Source organism: Schistocerca serialis, chromosome 3, assembly GCF_023864345.2.
Source record: "Schistocerca serialis cubense isolate TAMUIC-IGC-003099 chromosome 3, iqSchSeri2.2, whole genome shotgun sequence".
Lineage (NCBI taxonomy): Eukaryota > Metazoa > Arthropoda > Insecta > Orthoptera > Acrididae > Schistocerca > Schistocerca serialis.
Window position 1 is genome coordinate 271,629,344 of NC_064640.1, and position 25,949 is coordinate 271,655,292.

The following is a 25,949-nucleotide window of genomic DNA, read 5'->3' on the forward strand; positions in this document are numbered from 1 at the left end:
CAATAATTAACTGCTAGATAAAAATGGAAGTAAATAGTAAATTAATCTTCTGAATCAGATCGCTGTGAGAATAATGAAGTCACAGTGAAATTATGAACTATATTGGTATTGGAAGAATGAATACTGAACAGAAAATTTATAATTTTTACTAAAAGTAAACCCAAACTAACAAATGACAATAGGAAACTGTTTTAAGGAAAGTGTTTAAAAATAAATGGTTTCTCTACAAAGTAAAGACACAAAAATAAACACATAATCTAGAGGCAACAAGAACTGACATGTTTTAAGCTCCTAAAGCACAGGCACTCAAATTAATCTGCATTGCAGACTGATCTTTTCCCATATTTTGTCCACACCATTACCCTGCCATCATTTACTGACATGTTTTGTCACCAAAATCTCAAGATTGCACTATTCAAAATCATTTAGTCTTTCACAGATGAAATCCTCACATATTGTTGCACCTAACTTCACAAGTTTCTTCTTTGCTCTGAGGATTTCACATCTTTTTCTGTATGATACAAAGTCCTCTATTTTGGGTCTAGGTTTTGAAGATCCTGACATCTTACACTCCACAATATGACTTTCTATCTATGTTATTCAGTGTCACTTGTAGGCCTAGCTTTTCCTGGGCAAGATTGATCACTGATAAATTTCTATTCTCTCTGTTGTTCTCTCAAATCCCAAACAGTCTGAGGTAAATATATCTGGTATTGGTCAAGTTTTTCAAATTTCTCAGTCACCTTCTATTCAAGTAGTCATTTCGTATCTTCAGTTTCTTTTAAAAATGGGTTCAGAGCACAGACCTCACTCACATGTGTCTCCAGAATTTCCTGTATTTTGGCTGTCACTGCTGTTGTGACTGCATCAGTGATGGGCCCTAAAATGAGCCTGAGTTTTTAGTCCAGTCAAAGAAGGAAAATTAGGATAAAAAATTTTGTGTTGTCATGGGAGGGAGTGTCATAAACAGCATCCTGAAAATCCCCACCGGTGGGGTGTGAGCATGGGGATCGGATTGGGGGGGGGAGGCAGGGGGAGGGGGTGGCATATAAAGGTCACTTTTTTATGCTTTTCTTGAATATTCAAAAACTGATGCTTCTACTTAAAATGTCACCCAGTATAAAATTAAACTAGATTAATTTTTTTAAAAAAAGGTTCTATTCTTTTTTCTCTGGAACTAATAGTTTCCCCATTGCAGGGAATGGAAAAATTACAAATTATTATAAAATAGTTTGTTAATGTTATAAATTATTGTTTACTGTCAAATGAAGTGGGTTAAGAAAAAATATTAAATTTTTGTACCACATCTAAATGTGGCAGAGCTGTATTAAGGGTGTTCTGGGCATGTAAGATGGTGGAGGGAAGCAGGTGGAGGGTAGAATCATCAGGGAACATAGTGCACCAGATTATGGTCAGGCAATTCCTTCCTTCGTATGTCAGAAAACTGAAGAGCGAGCAGATGGTTTCCCACTGCGCATGACAAGTCCACGCTGATAGCTGAGTGGTCAGTGTGATTGATTGCCGTCCTATGGGCCTGGGTTCGATTCCCAGCTGGGTCAGGGAATTTTCTCCACTCAGGGACTGGGTGTTGTGCTGTCTTCATCATCATTTCATCCCCATTCAGCACACAGGTCACCCAATGTGGTATCGAATGTAATAAGACCACTTCACCACGGTGGCCGGACCTGCCCTACAAGGGGCCTCCCAGCCAATGACACCAATTGCTCATTTCCATTACTGCATGACAAGAGGCAACTTCAGCATGTTTCACAAAGTTTTACCAACAGTCCGTAGTGTGCCTTATGAATCACTGGCAACACAGTATGCAGACATGCCTGGGGTTGCTTATTTTCCACAAAGTATGTTAACACTATATGGAATATAGATATGAGTTACTAATATGACTAATGCAAGAAATGCATGTGCACAGAATCTGCATAATTATCTGTCTGCCTGCTTAGCTGTGTGGTAACATGTTTGCCTACCATGCATCAATTCCCAGTCAGGTTGGAGATATTCTTTGCTCATGGACTGGGTGTTGTGTTGTCCTCATCATCATTCATCATCACCAATGTGCTAGTAGTCAATGTGGCATCGCCTGAAATTAGACTTGCACACTGCGTCTGACCTCCCCAAATGGGGCCTCCTGGTCAACAATGCCACACAATCATTTTTACATAAATTTCTGCAACGTATTCCTCACTACTAGAGAGAAAAGTGATTCTGAGTTGTCCTGTACAACAGCAGTAGAAATCTTCTAAGAAAGGCAACTTCATCCATTAGGAGTGCTCCTCACTTTTCAGGTTAGAGACACACTACACTTTTCCAGAATTTGCTGTCAAGTTCTATAATTGAACGAGCAAAGTAACTCCACTGAGATAATGTTCATATAATGGAATTATTTTCAGTTTATGAAATGAGTCCTTATTTGCAGCTGTTGAGTGAACTTGTATGAAAAAAAGATTTCTGTTAACATTATCAAATTCAGAGTGACAGCATGTTATGCTTAGGATAGTTTCTTCAGTGTGGTACATAGTTGAGAGTTCCAGCAGTCAACCTATTTCTGCATATAGTTCAATTAACAACTGCAATCTGGTATTCATTTGGTAAACTGAAAATAACTCCACTATATCAATACAATCTCAGTGAAGTTATTTTGTCCACTCACATAGGAGAACTGTACATCGAATGCTGGAGAGGTATAGTCTGTCTGCAAAACAAAAAGTGAGCAGCTCTCATGGTAGTGGTGTTTGTAATGGGACATCCTCCACTAGCATTACTTTTCCTCAATGGTAGTTGTCAATACCAGTATTATTTTTCGAATTTTAGACAGGTCAATAATATCTCAGCTGCTTTTCTGAAAACTTTCATATAATCTTATACACAATATGTTATATTTCAAGCTAAAATTTCTCAAAAGGAATTACTTTATTCTCAACGTTAAAATCAGTAAGTACTAGCTCTGAATGTACAGTTAAAATTATATTTTTAGAAACATTTGAAATTACAAACTACTGACACACTTAAAATTTCTATTATTAATTACTCAATCTAGTACTGTTTACTATGTTTATCTCTGCATTCATTTATGAAATAATAATCAAAATTGATAGAAATTCATTTGTCAAGAAAAATTGTAAACGCTTTGGGTTATGGTTATTACCGCAGAGTGAGAAAGTTGTAAGCATGCCTCTGATGTGATCGGACATATTTTTGTATTTTGGGTGAACAATATAATTTCGGCTTTGTTAATGTGAAAATTCAAAAGACTGTATGACATTCTAAAATGTGACAAAATATATTAATGTAACAACAAAAATTCTGCAACACCAATCTTCAAATTTATTAGGATCAATTCAACCATGAGGATCTAAAATGTGAGAATTTCGCCTTCAAGAATCAGACCCCTAGACAAGAAGAACTGGAGCCAATTGTACACCAAAAGCTAAATAAACTAGAAAGTTAATTGTATTCTTCACTTCTCTCAAATTTTTCATAAAAGACTTTGCTTATTGTGGACAATAGAGGGGGGAGATTACATCTTTTCTGAAAGAATGCTATAGTTGCCATACAGGATGAATAGGAATCAAAGATCCCCTCTGGCTTTGTAGAATAGTGCCCTGAGATTTAGATTATCTGTTTACATGCATTTCTTGCACTAGTATTATTAGTACCTTATCTCTGTTTTCCAAGCAGTGTTAATGCACTTTTTGGAAAATAAACAATCCCTGGGCATGTCTGTGTGCTATGCCACCAGTGATTCATATGTGAAGGATCGGTATATCTTTGTGAAACATGTTGTAGTTCATTACAGGGATGTAATGGGATAGATAGAGCAGGCAATCATTTGCTCACTCTTCAGTTTGCAGATCTAAGAAGGAGGCAAGTGCATGTCCACAGTCCTGTGACCTACATTAACTAATGCTTCTACTGTCCACCCCCACCCCATTCCTCCTTGTTATACTTCCAGAACACTATTTATCCCTTAATATGGCACCACTGCACATAGAAGCTGTGGTTTAATGAGTTGTTCAAGAAAAACAGAAAAAAAAACTTTAAATGTCCAATTCCCCATCCCAACACCCCCCCCCCCTTTTCATACCCTGCCAGTGGGGATTTTTAAGTATATTGTTCACAACACTCCCTCCTACCAATGTGCAAACATTCACAACTACATGAATTTTTTTCCCTCTTTGATCTTTGTTGGCCTCTGTTAACTGGGCTGATTATTTTATCCAGCTTGAGTCATGTACATTGCTGGCATGATAGTTGCTTTTTTCTAACAATTCCTCAATGCCCTCTATGGAAATTTTCAATATATGTTATTGCAAAGATGTGGGAATCATGACTTGCATTCATTCATTGGGAGAATGGAATAAAATTGCAACATTCTGGAAAGAAAAGCTGTTGTGTCATACACAGTATTTGTGAACTACTACAGCAGAGATTTATTCCAGATTATGAGGCCAACCAATCCAAATTTAGTATGACATAAACTGTAATGACTGATTTGTTCAGTAGCCTGTATGACCCACCGAGAAGTAATGGGGAAATCTTGCAGTGCTTGTGAATCAGAATGCTCAATTTTAAAATAAAAAACTTCTGATCTGTTGAAATCTGAATCATTTCCCATAGGTAAGTGAGACAGAATGTCAGCATTTGCATGCTGTGCCATAGGCCAAGAATGAATGTCATAATGATCATTGGAAAGAAATAGTGACCAATGTTGCAGCATTTGTGCTGCACGATCAGGTACTTCTTTTGCCAGATAAAAAAGGGCTGTGAGCAGCTTATGTTCACTTACAAGAAAAAGTATTCAGCTTTACAGATATTAAAGAAATTTTGTGACTGGTTTTGCAGATTGTATTGCATAAGAAATGGGCAGCTAAGCAATGTGTGTTTCAGATTCTGAAAAGATTGTTCACATTCTTCAGTTAAGCTAAAAGGAACAGTTTTACACCAGAGGTGATGCAAAGCTGTGGGTATTTACACTGCATTCATAATTAATTTAATGTAGTATGTCAGGTTGCCAAGAACAGCTTAAAGTTCTCATACTTTTGTAAGAGAAGGTAATCTCCATATGGCCCCTAAAGGCGTAGTCAAGGGATGAGCAATGTGGGCACCAATGACATGTCCCTAAGATTCAATTTCACTATTGAAAAATCAACATTTCTGTAAATTAGAGCCGACTGCAGTGCCCAAGTGGTTGTAAGCACTTCAGTACAGTACTGCTCTGTTGCTACGGTCGCGGGGGATGTGGTGTTACCAGATGAGTGTGGCAAAACTTTGTTTTCACATTATCCTTGAGTGCAATATGTGCGTGGAGTCCGCCTCCATAGCGTTACCACCTACCACGCAGGAGGCCCGGATTTGATTCCCAGCGGGGGACTGGGTGTTGTGTGTCCTTCATCATCATTGACTCACAAGTTGCTGAAGTGGCGTCAATGAAAAGAACTTGCAATACTGCAGCCAAACTCCCCTGAAAGGGGTCTCACAGCCAACAATGCCATCCGATCATTTCAGTTCTTCTTTTTCTTCTTGTTCTTCTGCTTCTTTTTTTTGTGCATGAAAATTCTTCACATGTCCTGGAATGCCATTGAACAAATGCCCCATATTTTTCTTACAACTGGCAAGGGAAGATGGATATCAAAAGCATACACATTGTCCTTTTAAAGCCAAATAAATCAAAAGTATCCATGCCAAAAATGTTGGTACTAGAACATGACTGGATGATTGTGAAAGGCACTGATGTAATCATATTTCTATATTTTGCTTGCAAGGTGCACCGTGGAAGAACAGAGATGCTTTTGCCATTGGGGACCATGAGGTAGAGAGGTGATTCTTGCAGTTGACATTGTCCCAAATGCTCTGAGTATTTTGATTAATCAGTGTGAGTGAAGCACCAGTATTTAACTGAAAAGCTACAGATTGATTGCAAGTCTGCAGAGAGATGAATAGTGTCTGATCTGTCTTCTGCATATGACTCTCAGTCCCAGCTTGTGGGATACTGCTTTTGTTGGAACTGTGACTGACAGAGCATTTAGCTGTATGTCTATTAGAGGAGAGCTGCTTAGAATGAGGAAAAGTTTGAATTTTTTGTTTCACTGTGTGATTTTATCCTTTCATGCATGGTTTATAGTAAATCTAGTCCTATTGAAACTTCTGCTCTGTTAACAAACCACCTAAATTCAGGCTTGATGTAAATTAGTTTTCATCTGTAAATTATGTAATCTATAGTTCTGAAAGTTTATTAATTTTTCTGACTGTTTGCATAATTTTCCATAAATACAATTTTCCATTCATCAATTGATGTACACTCTTAACATAAAAAACATTAGATTTGATGTGCATGAACAGGCAAACAAATGATTACAATCTCAGAAAAATTGGATGATTTCTTTAAAAGAAAGAGCAAGTCATTAATGCATTGATCCACTTCTGGCCCTTGTGCAAGCAGTTATTTAGCTTGGAATTGATTCATAGAGTTGTTGGATGTCCTCCTGAGGGATATCATGCCAAATTCAGTCCAATTGGTGAATTAGAATGTCAAATTTCAAAGCTGGTGTGAGGGCTCTGCCCATAATGCTCCATACATTCTCAATTGGTGAGAGATCCAGCAACTTTGCTGACCAAGGAAGGGTTTGGAAAGCATGAAGACAAGCAGTAGAAACCCTCACCATCTTGTCTTGCTGAAATGTAAGCCCATGATGGCTTGCCATGAAAGACAACAAAACAGGCTGTAGAATATCATTAATATACCAGTGTGCTGTAATGGTGTTGTGGATGACAACCAAGGTGGTCCTGCAATGAAATGAAATGGCACTCCAGACCATCACTCCTGTTTATCAGACTGTATGGCTTGCGACAGTCAGGTTGGTATTCCACTACTGTCCAGACAGGTCTTCACTGGTCGTCAGGGCTCATTCCCAAGCAGGGCTCCTCATAGAAAACAACTGTACCCCAGACATTAAGATTCTAGGTTGAAGGCATGTACAGAGACACCCAAACAGCTGTGTGACACCCATCTGTTACCTGTCATGCAACCTGACAACCAGGATTGATGTTCTCGGGTACTATCCTGGGCTTCCATTTTATCAAGATAATGCCTGCCCATGCTCAGCAACAGTTTCCGCTGGTTGTTTCATTCTTGCCAAACCCTACCTCAGCCAGAAAGGTCACAGGTCTCTCTCCAATTCAGAATGTCTGGAGCATTGTGGCTGTAGCCCTCCAACCAGCTCAGGCTAGAATAATTAATTTTTTCATGGAGATCACTCTACATTTTTCTAGCCATCAGATACTCCCATCTGTCATAGTACCAAAGTACAGTTCTATGCACTAACTTTTTTTCAAAATTGTCAGATTCCATAATTTCCATTTTCATTATATCCCTTTCTTGGAGAATCAAAACTCATGCTCACATCTAGAGATTTTGCTGATGTTACTGCAGTGTTAATACAGAATACAGTTGATTCATAAATACCATAAGGTTTTGTTGTCATTTGATGAAATTGTACAAAATTTATATTATTTCTGGCTTCTTCACTGTTGGGCATATGAGTAAAAATTTTTCAGTGTGTTTGATGTAACAATTTTAGATTGTTTTTGAATGTCTTTTCGTCCTTTTTACACAAACCAACTGGAGTAACATTATATGTAGGTCCTTCCTCCTGCATTTCACTCACTCCCAAACACACATCAATACTCTGTTCCATGGAAAACTGAAACCACTTGTGAACATACTAGATTGCACAGAAGCATGCACCATTCAGCTGCCGGCCACTGTGGCCGTGAGGTTCTGGCGCTGCAGTTTAACAGTATTACTGCACTTTCACTTCTTATTGTATGAATACATGATATTACTCCATTGTGTGGTTTACTCAACTGTAACCAGGGAAGTGTGTCATACATTCCTGCATGCATTGCAAGAAGTAGTGAGTACTGAGTCAAGATGAGAGATCATATTTATTTCCATTTCCTGAAGTCAATGTTTGTACAGAACAGAATTTACTTTGTATCACTTTTTGCATGCACACGTACCATGCATGTGCTCATTTAGGGCAGTGTCAGAGTTACATGTTGTGGAGAAAGCAGTTTTTACAGTCGTGTGTTACACAGCATTTTGCACAAGGCATTGGAAGGTTTGAACAAACCAAGGAAGCAGTTATGCATGTCTTACTATATTTATGCTGTGGTTTAGAGAGGCAGTTGTCATGTGCCCTATGTAACTGGGGTTGCTTAGAGCTCTGCATGGTCAGTTTTGAAACAACAGGCACATTATCATCTTCTTGGTGAAGTCTTGAACTTCCTGAGCTTTGATTAATTTAATTACATCATTGAGATCAGGATTGTGATGCTTTTGAATTTCTGCTCATATTCTGTTATCAGCAAGGTTTTGAATAACACATCATGATGCATCTCATCTTGCTATGCACCTCAAGACCAATTCTTGAATGCGCCCTTGAGTTTAGTAATCCATTCCTTGTAAGACTGGTCATTATGACAATGTATATGAAACTGACCTTCAAGAAGTCATCTGATGCTCAAATAAAGTCTTCATATAGTAGAGTGTGGGGCTCTAACTGAGGAACAACTTGCAACACAATTGGAATATATGCACTCCTACCCATGTAAAAAAGAAAGTCTGTTGTGATTCACTTTATATGTTGTATGCTGCGAAGTGTTGCTCTAGTTGCAAACAGTATCCTATTTATTCCTCTTGTTATTCATCAAAAGAGTGAATGATGGAGGAGGTAGTACCTAGCCACAGGCTTTCTATGCTTCAGTCATAGTTTACTGGAGCTTTTTGGCTTCCATCAGTCTGCCAATAGCTGCTAGTAATGATTCAGCTTGGTGACTCTGAAACTGAGTAAGTGCAGTGAGGGATTGCTATTGAGATGTTACCCCTGCATACAGAAATTAAATACACTTGAAATAGATATCCGCTCCACACACAAAGAGTGAGGGAAAAATGTTATGATTCACCAAATACTGCCAACTCAGCCATCAGACACATCCCTAATAGGTAGCAAAAATCAGATTCATTGCCAGTCATGCTACAACTTATTTTCCCCACACCAGTCTTCTTTATTAATGTTGACAAGTCTACAGATGTTTGGTATCTTGAGTGCAAAACTCTGAATGTGACTGCTTAGAAAGACGCTATAGCCATTCCAGATCCCCATGCAGTGAAGTCATGTGAATCTAGCATCCTTTTGCAGCATGTATGCTTGGTGCCAGCATGGTGAATGATGCATGAAGGACGAGTGAGCTCACCCATGGTGTGCCGGCAGGGGTGGCTGAGCAGTTCTAGGTGCTACAGTCTGGAACCGTGCTACCGCTATGGTCACAGGTTCGAATCCTGCCTCGGGCATGGATGTGTGTGATCTCCTTAGGTTAGTTAGGTTTAAGTAGTTCTAAGTTCTAGGGGACTGATGACCTCAGAAGTTAAGTCCCATAGTGCTCAGAGCCATCATCCGTGGTGTGGTAGTGGGAGGTTCAAAAGTGCCATTTCCCATGTAGCTGTGAGCAGTGTGGCAGGTGCAGTCGATAAAGATAGTGTTGATACCACAAAACGATTTGATGAGTTAATGCATCTGTATATGCCAAATGTTGCATTTCTTGAATGTAGTAATGGACATTAGTTGCCTTACCATTCACATGTATCACATCACAGCAACATGTATATGATGATGTCTGTGATGAAACGATGTAAATACTGATTGTGTCAATTATTAAGTTGTAAATGGTAATGCCTTTAGAAAGTCAATATTTTTTACATTTAGTCACTTTAGTGGATAGTTCCTCATTCAAATACTGTTTTATTTTCACTACCTCTTTCTGTATAGATGCATAATTTCAGTTTCATGGCCATTGTTTAATTACACTGGCTACAATTGATGAAAAGCTGTTTTTAATTATGTCCTGTGTGGACGCAGTCATTTTAAGAAAGATTTTAATGATGTGTGAAGCTGAAATGGCACCAGCACTAATCAAGAATGTTTTATGGTATGTATCCTGTAATTATTTCATGTATATACCCTTGAACCCTGCTACAAAATTATGTGCTGTTCTGTAAGCTGTTGTATGTTGTTTACATGAGGAAAAATGTGTTTCATATCTTATATCTGAAGATGACTAGATGGTTAGCTGAAGGTAGTAAGCAATCCATATAAAGAAGATATCATGTGCAGTCTTGACTTCACGAATTTCAACGGCTAACATAAATAAAAGAAATACAACAGAGTGCATATCTCCTGGCTGACAGTGTCAACAGACTTGAGAGAGAGTTTGTTTAAAGAAATATTCATAATTTACTAAACCTGTAAACAATATACATCAACAAGCTGCAGTTCCTCTTAGACTCTATGGCCTACCCAAGATCCATAAGAATGGGGTACCTCTCCGCCCCATTCTAAGTAACATAGGAGCACTTGCTTATTTTGTTGCCAAATACCTGACGTCAGTATTGGGACCTCTCGTAGGCAAGTGTGACCATCACATTCAAAACTCTGAAGATTTCATAGGTTGCCTGAAAACTCGTAGATTGCAATCATCAGATCTCTTAGTAAGTTTCGATGTTGTGTCTTTATTTACAAAGGTGCCCTTGCAGGACTCTTTGGAGCTCTTTAGCAACAAGTTTGAGGATGTTATAGTAGCATTACTTAAACACGTGCTTATTTCAACATACTTCCTATTTTATGACCAATATTTTGAAGAAGTGGTCAGTGTCACCATGGGAAGCCTTCTGTCTCCTGTGGTGGCTAATTATTTTATGGAGGACTTTGAAGAAAAAACACTACAGTCAGCCATTCTCAAACCCTCTTGTTTCCTGCAGTATGTGGATGATACATTTCTCCATCCAAATATAAACTTCACAATGGAAGTGGAAAAAGATGGTACTTTACCTTTTGTTGATGTTTTGGTACAAAGGAAAGCAGATGCAACCTTGGGATGCAGCGTCTACTGCAAGCCAATGCATACAGATCTATATCTGCAGGCCACATGCTACCATCATCCTACACAATACAGTAGTGCATTACATACGTTAGTTCATAGACCCTGAAAGCCTGTCGAGTGAAATACAACATTTGAAGACAGTGATCTGACAAAGCGATTATTCTGAGAGACAGATACATAAAGCATTCAGGCCCAGGTGAGTTCAATCTATGGAGCAGAGTGAAGATATGAAGACACCCACCACATTGGCCTTTTTGCTGTATTTTGGTGCCATGTTGTCAAGAATCAGAAGAGTGCTAGGATGATATGGAATTAAGTGTGTTTTTCAACCTGTAAAACTGAGAAACCTGTTGAGTTCAGTTAAGGATGACCTTGGCCTCAGGAAATGTGGTGTGTACAAGATTCCTTGTCAATATGGGGCAGTGTATATGGGCCAGACATGCTTCACAGTACAAGAATACTGCAATGAACATCAGCATCATACACGCCTTCGTCAACTGGAAAAGTCAGTGATTGTGAAACACTGTCTGAATACAGGACGTTGGATGACTTATGAACAGATGGAAGTCTTATCCTCAGCATCATGTTTCTGGCATTGTGTGATTAAGGTAGCAATACATATCCATACAGCCAATAATCTCATCAACAAGGATACGGGATTTCAACTGAACGCAGCCTGAAACCCTGCATTGGCTGCTATTATATCACAATGCGAAAATCAAGATTTGTCGATAATAGGCCCATCATAACATGGGTCTAGTACGGCCATTGGTGAGTAATGTCTGGCCACACTGTTGGCAAACGTAGCATACAGCACACGTGCAGGAGAACAGCTCTGTGATTTTTGGCAGAGGGAGTTTGAGTATGGCACCATCTAACTGCTAATCATTGCGCATGCACAATTTCTGCACCTGCACATTCTTTGGGCACATGTTCTAGAAATGGGGCATTGATGTGCCAATACCGTGTAGCCAATACCTAGCCACCAGCTATGTTGAACCACCTGAAGATGTCGGACAGTTGCTCCAAGGAAATATTGTGGAATTTGCACAACGTGATCCTGCAGCATACCTGTGAAGACTATTTACAACACATCCATTTGGAAAGCTTGAAGAGTCACATCTGTAAACAATATGTTCACCAAAATTCCACCTCACTAAAAATTGTTAATTTCTACATTGACATAGCTTCTTTGGAAGTCCTTCTTCTCCTCTTTCAAGCAAATGTTTTACTTTCCCTAAAACCATAATATATTAAAAGCTATTTGAATTCAAAATTTTTATGCTCTAGAATGTTCCACTCTATAAATGATATTCTTCCCAAAATTCATTACCACAGATTTTTAGCACAGATTTTCCTGTTTTCAGAAATGTATACTGTTACTTAAATGGCCTGTTAGTTGGTTGATTATTCAAATTAGAAAATTTCACTTCCTCAAAAATTCTTGATGAACTTTGGGAATTGCCATGCACATTAAAAATTATGTCTCATAAAGTAATATCTGTTGTCCTATCATTTTCTTAATTTTAATTTTAATTAAACAGTTTTACTTCCTTGTCAGTTATATCTTTGTATCTATCATTATTTTCTGTCTTTTATGTTAATATTCAAAACATAGTTATCATTTATTTTACTATTTTGTAATTGATGTAAGAACGGATCTATAAATAGCCCTGGCCAGAGCAGCCAGCTTGAAATAGATGGTAATAAACATAATACCAAAATATTAGAATCCACTTTAATATTTTTTCGCTGAGGAAGCTATACTGCAATCCTGTCTTTCAACAATTGTATGAGTACCAAAATGACAGATATGGACATAAGTTACCCCAGAATAGAAAATGAACTAAAATCACTTATTGTGAGTGAGACCTGATGGGACAGAAATTGATTCTAAATAGATGGTGCATAAGATCCTGCCCCTCTTCTAGCAGCAGTATATCATACATTGTTGGAGGAATAAAAAATTCCAGGTGAATGGAAATGTGCACAGGTCATTCCTACTTTCAAGAAGAATCAGTGAACAGATGGACACAACTACATACCTATATCACTGACATTAGTCTGCTGTAGAATTATGAAACTCATTTTATGTTTGCGTATTTTGATTTTTCTGGAGACCAAACTTTCTCCAATAGGAATCAATATGGGTTCCAAAAATAACAATCATGGGAGACCTGAGATGATAATAGGTTTTGATGTTCAGGTTGATGCCATGTTCTCAGACATTCATTCAGCAGTTCACATTGTTGCCCAATAGAAAGAATACAAGCATACAGAATATCAAACTAGTTTTGTGATTGTAACAATATTATGAGAAAGAAAGTTGCTCAAAACAAAAAAAAACAAAAAAAAATCAAATGTGTGTGAATTCCTAAGGAACCAAACTGCTGATATCATTGGTCCCTAGTCTGACACACTACTTAAACTAACTTATGCTAAAAACAGCACACACATCCATGCCTGAGGGAGGACTCGAACCTCTGGCGGGAGGGGCTGCACAATCTGGGACACGGTGCCTCAAGGAGCGGGGCCACTCCATGTGGTGGAAAGTTGCTACTCACCATATAGCAGAGATGCTGAGTTACAGAGAGGCACAACAAAAAGACTGTCACAATTAAAGCTTTTGGCCATTAAAGTCTTTGTCAATGATAGACACACACACACACAGACACAACATTGATTTTGTGATTGGACTGAGGAGTTCTTAGCTAATATTACACAACTTGCATTCTTAATATAGAGGAACCCAAGACATGAATTAATTCGAGCTGTTCCTCAATGAAGTTTTATAAGACCATTACTGTTTACAGTATATATAAATGACACAAACAGGTGGAAAAATTCATCATTTTCTGATTACATGATAGCTGAACAATCATTGTAAGCAGTCACATCCATTACATTTCCAGAAGTATGTGTATCATATAAAGCTAATTGTGCTAAAGGCAAATGCGAGACTGTGTTAACTGGAGGAAGGTGGTTGCTTACTTCGTTCAACTGTTGCTTTAGTGTTGTTCCTTGCTCTGGGACCCATATTAGGCAGGAAAATAGAGAAGATCTAAACCATGACAGTGTGTTTTGTAATGGGTTTATTAAGTAAGCACTAAACTATTATTTAACTGCCCCTACAATGCCAGCATCAGATACTATTACACATTCGCTATGCATCAATGTGTAGTTTTCTGTTAAAACTCTGAGATGTTGCATTCCTAAAAGAGTCCCTATGTACTTTATATCTTGTGAAAAGGTCATGAAGATGTAATTAGAGAGGCTCAAATTGACATGGAGAGTTACATACAGTCTTTCTTGCTACGCGCTATTTGCAATTGAAACAAGAAAGGGGTGAGGAAGATGTAGACATATATGGTGTATTTGTTTTTGTTTCTGCTGTTGTGGCTGCATTAATATCAACTGCTATTGTTTGGAAATTTGTGGTAAGGTCTTATGGAACCAAACTGCGGAGGTCATCAGTCCCTAAGCTTACACACTACTTAATCTAACTTAAACTAACTTACACTAAGGACAAGACACACACCCATGCTCGAGGACTTGAACCTCCAACAGGTGAAGCAGTGCGGACTGTGACAAGATGTCTCAGACCACTCGGCTACCCCGTGTGGCTCTGCTGTTGTTAGTCCTCTTGTTGTTGAACAATTATTTACTGTTGGTGTCATTTTTGTTGTGCATTACTCGTTTCTGGTGCTACTGTTACTGTTGTTGCTGTTGTCACTACTGCTACATTTGTTGCTGTTTGGGTGACTGCCTGATCTTGCTTTTAACATTATCAAAACAGTCAAAATAAATGTGTAGGTAGTCTCTTCACCATATTTGTGTCATAAGAGCTAAATTAGTTCATGGCACAATCAGTTGACACCAGGAGTGGTTACTTGATTTCTTACACAATGATACTGAAAAACCATGTGTAGTAAGTTTTCCAGGAGCTAGACTGGTGCCCACATCAGTCAAGACCAAAATAACTCCAAATCCACATTAACTGAGTCCACAACCAATGTAATACTGACTAAAGCAATCAGGTGATACTGAAGTCACATTCTAAGAAAAGCAATGGAGTTGGAGATGCTGTTTGGCTTTTTATTACTGACAAGTCTTTAGAGCTTTGCATTACTCAGGGTGAAGATGCCCCCTGGAGGTACATGATGAGTTTACTGAATGAATTCAGAAAGAAATCTTAAATACCCATATCATATAGCTCTTCTTCAATTAACTCATTCCCTCATCTGACTATTTTCCATTTAAGGGCATTTTCTTTTTCAGTTTCTTCTTTCCAACATACTTTTATTCCACTGTACTGTAAACTACATGTTGTGTTATGGGTTTTTTATTGTGTAAGAATGACCACTGAAAATATTAAGCAAAAATCCATTTCATAAATTGTGTTTTTAATGCTCATGTCATTGGTACTGAAGAAGGCCATAGTCAGTGAGTTCTTTTTGTGTTTTTCAAATTCCTGAATTACATTTTTCTGCCGTAATTCATTACAAGCAGCGGCAGTGTGGTTGAGGCATCCAGTTGCCTCCTGCATATGTGTGTGTGACGTCCAACAATGCTGACAGAGCCAAGTGTGGCCGAGCAGTGGTGTAATTCCACTGTTCTCATCAGCATTGTCCTCAGACTTGGCAGCTAAGATGGTGGTGGCCAAGGCATGGCTTTGTATCCAACAGTGCCCAACTGGTGGCAATGGGTGATGTAGCATCCGTGACCCACTGCAGAAGTGATGTGGCCAGCGTGCTATGCCCCAGGGCTCAGCTGGCCCCACAGCTGCTCAGTGACTAGTGTCGCAGAGCAAGCTGCCATGATGTCAGGTCAAACTGCAGACCCCCTAAGCATTCTGGATTATGTCCCAAGTATCACAGCACCATGGTGGCAGTGCTGCAAGACTAACACAGGATGATATCAGTACAAAACTGGTTAGGTATTTATATGCTCATGAGTGGTGCTTGCTTGGGCTCTGCTGCGCCTTGCGGCATATATACTAAACACTTCCACGGTTGCTGGTGTGGAAAGGCTTCTACCTTCTGCTTAGGTGCTGCTGTGTCAACTACTTCCACATCTCACCTGGCTGGCTTATCTCGCAGTGTGTGATGTCTATGTTGCGTTTTGTAAGGCATAACATCTGTGCTCATCTGTGGCTGGTTCTGCTGTGATCCACTCCCTGCTTTACTTGTTTCTGACTGGATATGGTCAGTGCACTACAGTGCCATCAGTCATTACTTCTACTGTGGCTAGGTTAAAATTAAAGTGTAAACTTTTATGGTTGGGTTCCAAGACCAACCTTAACACAGGTGATAGCTCTTTTTGCACTTTCTGTAGCCCCTGCAGGTACAGTTCCAGTGACAACAAGTTCATCCTAACTGGCCTCACACAGTTTGCTGCAAAGCTTTCCATAACTCTGCTACCTTTCTTCATGTTTCCTACACACTGTTCTCCAAGGAATGTAACCTCTTTGTTACCACTACTTCTTTGACTAATATTTCTACTTTAGTTTGCAATCACTTAATTTTCTGGTTCACTAATTCTTCTACAGTTTTTGCATTGCTCATCACTTCCCCAGTCAGCTGACATAGTAACTGAATATTGTTCAACACATCTTTCTCTAGACTCACAATCTGCATCGTGTGCCGCTCACTTGCTGCCTCCTTTTCCTTCACCCATTGTTTCATTATACTCACTGCCTCATTCACCCTCCTGATGTTGACCTCATCCACTGTTCCTAACGTAGTTTTCAGAATTTGGTCTCCTGCATTGATCTAACTTCTCCTTATTCTTGTATGTGGTATAAACCCCAGAACCTGCATCATCCAACCATCAACTTCTAAGTCCCTTACATCCTCCAGTAACTCCTTTAAGCCCTCCATGATTCTCTGCCCTCTGTTCAAAATTATCAAAGGCTTCCGCTAATCACCTCACCTCATTATGTACCTCCCATGTGTTAAATACCTCCTGTATCACCTATTAACCTTTCCAGCCCCTAACATACATGAAACATAAATGAAGTCTTATCTCCAAGGTGTTAACCCATACTGACTTCCTATGGCTGCTTTGCCTACAACCTCTTGTTCACTCCTCCACATCTTCTTTTCCATTTTGACTAGCCCTTTGAGTCTTGGGATAACATCTGGACTCCCTCAGAAAGGTTTCTAACATATTACATGCACAATTGTCACTCTTGTTGATAACTGACTCTCAATGTTCACTGGTGACATAGTTTCCATCACTGGATATGACCGCTGATACCTTACAAAAAATTTCTTTGTCTTCACCTTTGGGAAGTCATTGGCTAACTTTGTATTGTGGCATTCTTCCTGTATGGCTCACTGCTTCCTTTTGCTTTTCCAGTGCCCACCTGTGCAGCCTGCCCATATTTCTCTTATCACCCTTGCAAACTCATCAACTGATTCTCCTGTCTTTCCCTTCTTGGTTTTCAACATGTTCAATGATGACGGCATTTTAAAACCATATACTACTTCATATGAAGATATTTCTGTACTCATGCAGTGTTTTGAGTTGTACCCTGAGACTAAATGCCTTTAATAAATATTCCAATTGGTATGGTGTGTATCTGCATGGTGTCCTAGCATCTTCCATACAGTTCTATGCACACTTTCCATTCTAACATTAGCTTGAGGATGTTGAGAACTTGTCCTCAATTTCTTCACATATAACAGCTTACATAATTCCTTTTAGAAATGTGACGTAAAGTTGGTTCCCTCATCTGTTATTATCATTTCATGTAGCCCAAACTTCAGTAACCAGTCGTTTACTAGCACTTGAGACACTTTTGCTGCCTGTTGGCATTGGAATCACTTTCACATATCTTGGGAAATGATATACACTGACTGAAACAAAATTACAACATCAAGAAGGAGTTGTGTGACATAAATGAAAGTTGGTAGCCATGTTTCTGTATATGAAGGATGATGTCTATTCAGATTTCATGCCAATTGCATAAGAGACCACTAGTAGTGCCACTATGAGGATGCAGATGCAGGTTTGCATTAAATAAACACTGTAATTATCATGAGTGTTATTTACTTTTGAGCTTTGACATGGTGAGTTAATGAGAGCCAAAAATAACTTTAAGATGAGAATAATAAGATGAGTAAAATAACTTTAAGATGAGAAAGGTGCCATTACTCACTGAGTTTGAATGAGGTCGTGTAATAGGGCTACAAGAGGCTGGATGTTCCTTCTGTGATATTGTAGAAAGACTTGGTTGGAGTCTAGCAACTGTACATGATTGTTGGCAGCGGTGGTTACAAGAATGTACACTCGCAAGAAGACTGGGTTCTGGATGCCCACATGGCACTATCAAGAGGGAAGACGACTGTGTTCAGTGTATGGCTCTGATGCATCATACTGCATCTATAGTGGCAATTTGAGCAGCAATTGGCACCACTTTGACACAGCAAACTGTGACAAATTAGTTAGTTCAAGCAGGGCAGCTCCAAGCCAGATGCCCTGTAGCATGCATTTCACTGACCCCAAACCATGCCATTTGCAAATTCAGTGGTGTCAGGCAGAGCAGAGTGGAGGCCTGTTGTGTTTTCTGATGAGAAGCCAGTGATGGGTGTGTGTTGGTTAGAAGGAGGTCAGTTGAGGACCTACAACAAACCTGCCTGCATAATGGACACACTGGTCATACACATTGAGTTACGGTCTGGAGTGTGATTTTGTGACAGCAGGAGCACTTTGTGGTTATCCCACACCTTGGCTGCAGATTTGTACATCCATCTGGTGATTCAAGCTGTTGTGCTCCCATTCATGAGCAGCTTCCCAGGGGGCGTCTTCAAACAGGACAACACTCACCCAAATACTGCTATTGTAACCCAACATGCTCTACAGGGTGTCAACATATTGCCTTGGTCTGCTCAGTCAGCAAATCTGTCTCCAACTGAACATATATTGGACATCATTGGATGACAACTCCAGTGTCATCCACAACCATCATTAACCATCCCTGTATTGACTGATCAAGTGCAACAGGCACAGAACTCCACCCCACAAACTGACATCTAGTATCTATGCAACACAATGCAGGCATTTTAGCATACTTGCATTCAACATTTTGGTGGTTATTCTGGTTATTAATGTAGCAGTATTTCACATTTTCAATGGCTAATCTTGTGCTTACATTAACCTATGATCTTGCAATGTTCATCATTTAAATATGTTACCTAGACAAGTGTATTCCTGAAATTTCATTACTCTTTTTTGTGATTTTTTTTCCCATCAGTGTATAATTGTGAGTACATATTATCTTCCCTGTGGGTGTTTTGTTGGAAGGACCTAAAACATCAGTTCAGTGAAATTCAAATGGTGCTAATGATTTAGATAATTTCTGCAATTGTACCCTCTTTCTGCACTCTCTGTACACGCTGTATGCAATTCTGCACATACCGGTTTACATCTGTCTTCCTATTCTCCCACCAGTACCACTCCACAACTCTCCTGTTGGTAGTCCTATATTCTCCAAGACCTATTAACATGTGATTATGTGTCTCCTGTAGCACTCCGTGCCTCAGTTTTGCTGGTACTATTACTTGTAGTCCAAGTTGGTTTCTCTGCACAGCAAACAATCCTACATACAAAACTGTGGTTGTTTACTACACTGCTCATACTTGTCATCCATCTTGTGCACTTTCTACCACTCCTTAAGCTCATTACCACCTATTTGCAACACTGTTATTTTCCTACTTAAGCCATCTGCATCCCCATGTTTCTCTCCAGGTTTAGGTACGACCCCAAAATAAAACTCATTCACTCACACCACCTATGGTGTCAAGCTACTACACAGGTCCTTCAGCTCCAGATATCATTTCAGTGCTGTGCAATCTGTTATCACTCAATACTTTTACCTATAGAGGTAACACTTGAAGTAGGTGATTCCACTGATAAGGCTCAGCACGTCTTTTTCCGTCATGGAGTAATTCCTCTCTGTTGAAGTCATTTGCCTTGATGCATAGGCTACTAGGCGCTTTAAGCTGTCTATTTCTTGAGCTGATACCCAGCAAGTGCATAGTTGAGTGCATCACATGAAGGAATGAATTCCTTACTAAAATCTGAAAGCACTAAAATTGGACTTGATATCAAAGCTTCTTTCACTTTCTCAAAAGCACACTGACAGCCCTCTGACCAAAAAGATTATGAACCATTCTTGAGTAATTATGTCAATGCTTTGGCAAATATCTGCAAATCTGTTTATGAATGTTCAGTAACAATTTGTGACTCCAAGGAATGACTGTATCTCCTTAGTTGACTCAGACACAGAAAATTCTCATACAGCTTTAATTAATTAATTAATTTATTTATTATCAGTCTCATGGTGAAGGGGGAGGGGGGGGGGGGGGGCAGTCTGACTTGACCTCACCAATCCTTATTTACTGTGACCAAGATACGCAACCTTTTCCAATTCAAAGTACACTATTCTGTGCTGCAATGCATCTCAGGAATGCTTCCCTCAGGCACTGTATGTACTTTTCCGTATCACTGGGATAGACAATTAAGTCATCAAGATAGACCAAGCATTGATATGATTTCAGTCTTCTGTGAGCTCTTTTTAACAATCTTTGAAATGTCACAGGTGCATTCCTTAATGCGAAAGGATCCTTCTAGACTGATAATGACCTGTCCATGGCGAAGAAAATGCTGTTTTTGATCAATCTTCCAGAGTGACTTCTAACTGATTGTAGCCACTCATTAAGCCCATAACTGAAAAATTCTTGCACTAGCCCAAATAATCTAAGATTTCCATAATGTTGGGCAAAAGGGAAGACATCCATTATAGTCTTAGCATTCACATGTTGATAATCACAACAAAACCTATACTTCCATGATCCATCTGCTGACTTCTAGGGCACCATGAAAATTCCAGCACTCTGAGGACTTGTACTCTACTCAATAATCCCATCCTTTAGCTGCTGATCAATAAATTCTTCCAGAATAGGCTGCAGAAATCATGGTGTTCTATATGATTTGCAGTAAACTGATGATTCAATTCCTGTTGGTATCTGGTGCTGTGTAATATGTGTAGCTGGCAATGGCCCTTTTGGGAAAAAGAAACAAATCTCTAAATTTCAAAAGTAACTCTTCCATCTGTTCCACATGACTTATCATTAGGTGCTTTACCTTTCCTCTTAATTCAGTTTCAATGGTCTTTGGCAGGTCTTGGTGGCTAACACCCATTGTGCCCCATTCTTCCTCCTCCAGGATACCCACATTAGCAATCAACAACCACATCATTAACTGTAAATCCTCAGCAGTGAAATTATCAACAAATGCAGGTACCATTTTCTTATCATTTATCTGTTGCATGTATACAACACTTCTATTCATTAACCTGTTTATCCTATAGTTAATTTCCTTCCAATTGTTCTACCACATACAAAATTCCTTCCAGGAAACTAGACTCAGTATTATCCCAAAGCAGTTTCCCAGTACCCTTAGGTACACTGTAGTGTGAATCAAGTCTTGGTGTAACAATACCAGAGACATTCCATCCTGGATTTTCCATTGTTTGATTCAAGTCTTGGTGCGATTGTCTGTGGTTTAAGTGGTTTGTCATTTGTGATAGACTCACCCCGTAACATTGCTACAGTAGCAGCAGTTTGATCCAACTGAAACGTCTTCCTGTCAAATTCCACCATATGCTGCTGAAGATCAATTTTGGCACAATGCTGACACAAGAAATCCAAACCTGTAATCTTGTCACAGCCTCCCCTATTTGTGGCACAATCTCAACACATTGTTTGAACTAAACCATACCCAGGCAAAATTCTATATCCATCAATCCCAATGGGATGACATCTTATCCCACATTCTATGTGATCTATACCATGGTGAGTTTCATTGTTTATGTTCCACCAGATCCCCACTGTCAAGTGATACATGCTCTCCTGTGTACAACAGTATCCTCCAATCCCCATTTTTTACAATTCCTCTGACTGCACAGTCCACCTCTGCATATGACTTCTTAGCATTCAGTCTTGCTGGAAATGACCATGTATGGACCTCATGTTCCCTTTGGTGTTTAACATCTGGCTCTTTTCCAGTTCCCTACCTCTGAAACTAATGTGACTTCTGCCTCTGCTCCTATTGTCCCAATGCTGCCAAGATTGTCTCCTCACATGCCACATAATCCCTTATATTGTTTGAAAACACCATCTGCCTAACCTGCACTCCAGTTTCTTCACATTCTACTGCTAATCTGACAGCTGCAAACAAATCAGTCAGACAGACCCTATTTTGGTACTCTTCCTGACATCTCTGAAGGTAATCCTCTTAAAAATGCATCATGTGCCCTCTGATCAGCCTCGTGTGTAATCACCTCATTCACCACAGTATCCTGTCCCAACTCATAAGTACACCCATTGATCTTCCTTATTCTGTCTGAAAAATTCTTTCACTGACTCCACATGTATGCCTAACTATTTCTTAAAATGTCTTTCATTATTCTGCTTTGTATATCTCTGGACTACCTCCTTTTTACATTTGTCAAGTGTTCTTGCTCCCTTGGGGCTCTGTATACCCCACATAATTTTTTTTCTTCTCTTATCCATCTCAACTTTGCTACCTTAAAATTTCCACATCATACCACCCATGCATCTCTCCCAAATTTTTAGGATCTTCAACAAATGCTTGTTCATCCTTAGTTGATTTAACAGAGAAAGGAGCAACTAAACTTGCAGCTGAGAAAGCTGCATCTCACTGTGGTGACTGCAACTCCACTAGACCATGTAATTTCTTATTAACAGTTGTGAACTGTGCTTATATTTCTGGTAACATGCAAACTTCCTCCACTTCTGGCACACATTGCATCTTTGACTCTGCAGAAGCCTTGTCCTTCTTGACAGTCGTTTTAAAACACCAGTAATCACAAAACACACAAAATAAAATATATGAACCTAGTTCTTAAACCTAACAGTAAACCATTTCGATTCTCAGTACTGCCTAGTCATATGCCCATAGCATTTAAATACTACACATACCACCGATACTGATTCTGTGCATTGTGCTGAATGACCTTCCAAATTACACTGTGAACATCTAACAGGTACTAGCCAACTGTGCCTCCCATTACCTTTGAAGTGCAACAAATCTACTGTAAAACACATTACACTGTGTAGTTCTAACAGGTAATAGCTAATTGTGACTCCATTTACCTTTGAAATGCAACAAATCTACTGTAAAACACTCTATATCAATCAAATTTTCTTCACTTGCCATATCATAGGCTGCAGGTTCAGATATTGCTCTAAAAAGATGATGCCAGTATCATGACATCAGTGAAGAGGGCCTGATTCAGAGAGGTTGTTTTGTGCTTTGCAAATTCCTTTACAATGGCTCTTCACCATGCTTCATTACAAGCAACAGCAGTGTGAATGAGGCATCCTTCTGCCTCCCATATGTGTGTGTGTGACATCCAGCAATGCTGACAGAGCTCAACTTGGTCAAGCAGTGGCACAACACCACTTCTTCTGTCAGCACATATACTAAACACTTACGTGGTTGCTGGTATGGAAAGGCTTCTGCCTCCTTCAGCTTAGGTGCTACTGTGTTCAAGTATTTCTGCAACTTGCCTGGCCAGCTCTTCCCACAATATGTGATGGCTGTGTAGTGTTTTGCAAGGCATAATGTCTGCACTCACCTGCAGCTGGCTCTGCTGTAATCTACTTCCTACTCTGCATGTTTTTTGGGGCTACTGTATTTATAGCTAACTCATACAGAGAGAGCTTCAAATGAAATGTAATATATACAACAATGACAATGCAAGATATAAAAATTATTTTCTCATAAAGATCACATATTTGCCTAAGATTTACAATATATCTATTTATTTTGGTGTGAAATCTTCAAAAATGTTCACAGTAATAGAAATGAAATTATGGATCTTTATCAGCATAATTCATGAGCTGTCTTAACATTTATTACAATAATGTTCATTTCAGAATGGAAACAATAAAAAAAAGTGAAAAAAGGCAACTGGTCACCAGAACCTGATATATGGGTAGTGCATAAACACACATAACAGCATGGAGGCATGGTGTTATGTGTATTTGTGTGCCACCCATCAATCAGTTTCATGTGAATTGATATCTTTCCATATTTTTGTTTATATTGCCTAAATATTTGAAATGCTGGACTGTGGTACAAATATTGTAAACCAGGCCTCCCATTACAACACATAATTAGCATCAGTAATTATTATAATACAAATATGAAGTGTTAAGTGGCAAAGAAACAGCAGCTACAGGTTGTTATGAACTGCTTCTCCCTGGAAGAAAAGGTAATTAGTAATGATTAACTCACTTATTACTGATAGGACAATTACAAAAATGTAAAGCAGTTCACACAGTTCAAGTCTGCAAAGTCATCATTGCCCCATGTATTTAATATTTGCTGGATTGCAACATGAAACCAAGGCCAAGTGCATAGCCACAAAAGTACTCAAAGATGTGGCAGGTAGAGCTGCTGGGTGCTTAGCACATTCAGGTTCACATAGATGTGTATCAGACCTCAGAGAGGCCAGCTGATTTATTCTTTGTGGCTGTGTTTTGACTGGTCCATGTGGCCATGACCACCACCAGCAGTAGGGCAATAAAGACTGGTACTGCTAGCTACCTCAGTCAATACTGAGACACTTGTGAAGATATCCTCACTGTTATTACTCTTCATTTCCACATCTACATCTGTTGTGTTGTATACTACAAAGATATACTGAAGCAAGTTGATGGTTTTTACCGTAGTTAACAATCTTATTTTTTTTCCTTTATTTGCAGAGTTTGCCTCTGTAGCTCAGTGCTCAGCATGTGAGGTTGCTCTGTGGAGGACTCATATTCAATTCCTGGTATTGTCAAGGATTTTTTGTTGGTGGGAGGACTGGAATGGGGTACACTCGGCTTCATTATGCCAATTGAGAAGCTGCTTGTGTGAGAAGTAGTGGTTCCAAGGTCAAAAAAGTCAACAACAACCAGGAGGGCAATGCGCTGACACCATGCCCCTCCATACAGCTCCACATGATCCCACTGGCAGAGGATGACATGGCAGTTGGCCAGTACTGATTGGCCCATCCGGCCTAGAGCACTGAGCTTTGTTGTTTACTTATTTACAAATATATTATTAACAGTAGACAGTGTCCAGCTTGCACCCCTCATAGCAAAGGTAAAGACTGGCTTTAACATATTAATGAATGCATGCACATTGTACAATAAAATAGCCTAATTAGATATATATTTTCTTTCGAGATGACTCCTATGAAAATGTAAAGAGATGCAGTGGGAAGAGAAGATGGAATTTATTTTGCATTGTGAAATAGCACAAGGAAGGCTGGATAAAGAAAGCTTCACTGAAAGCTCAAGATTCTTGTGAACATTTCCCTCTTCATTCTTTGTAGTGCTCCTTCCCTCCCTTAAAGTGATGCCTATGACTTTGAAACCAAGATCTGAATGTGCATTTGGGATTTATATGTATGTTCTTGCCTCTCTCACTATAGTCTGTCAGGACAAGTGAGATGTATCTTTTTTTTTATCCATGTGGCCATGACCACCACTAACAGTAAGGCAATGGATACTGGTGTTGCTGGCTACATCAGTCCAGTTGTTATTTTACCTTATTTATACACAAGATGATTACACAGTGATACAGCAGGTAGGAACGCTTTTCTCACTGCTCAGTTTCCATGGAGATTATACCGATATTCTATGAAATTTCAACACATGCCTTTCATATTTTACAAGTGAGTGAGGTGGCTTTGTGGCAAGAGACTGGATTCACATTCCCAATGACAGCTGTTTGAAATTGCATTTGGCCATCCAGATGAGGGTTTGCCCTCATTTCCCTAAATAATGTAAGGTGAAACAAATCTGTACCTTTGTAATCCATATTCAGTAGTGGATTATGATTCATATGTCAAATGAACTGTTCAAATTCTGATGATGTTCCTTTGTAATTGCAAAACTAGTTTTCATTGTGGT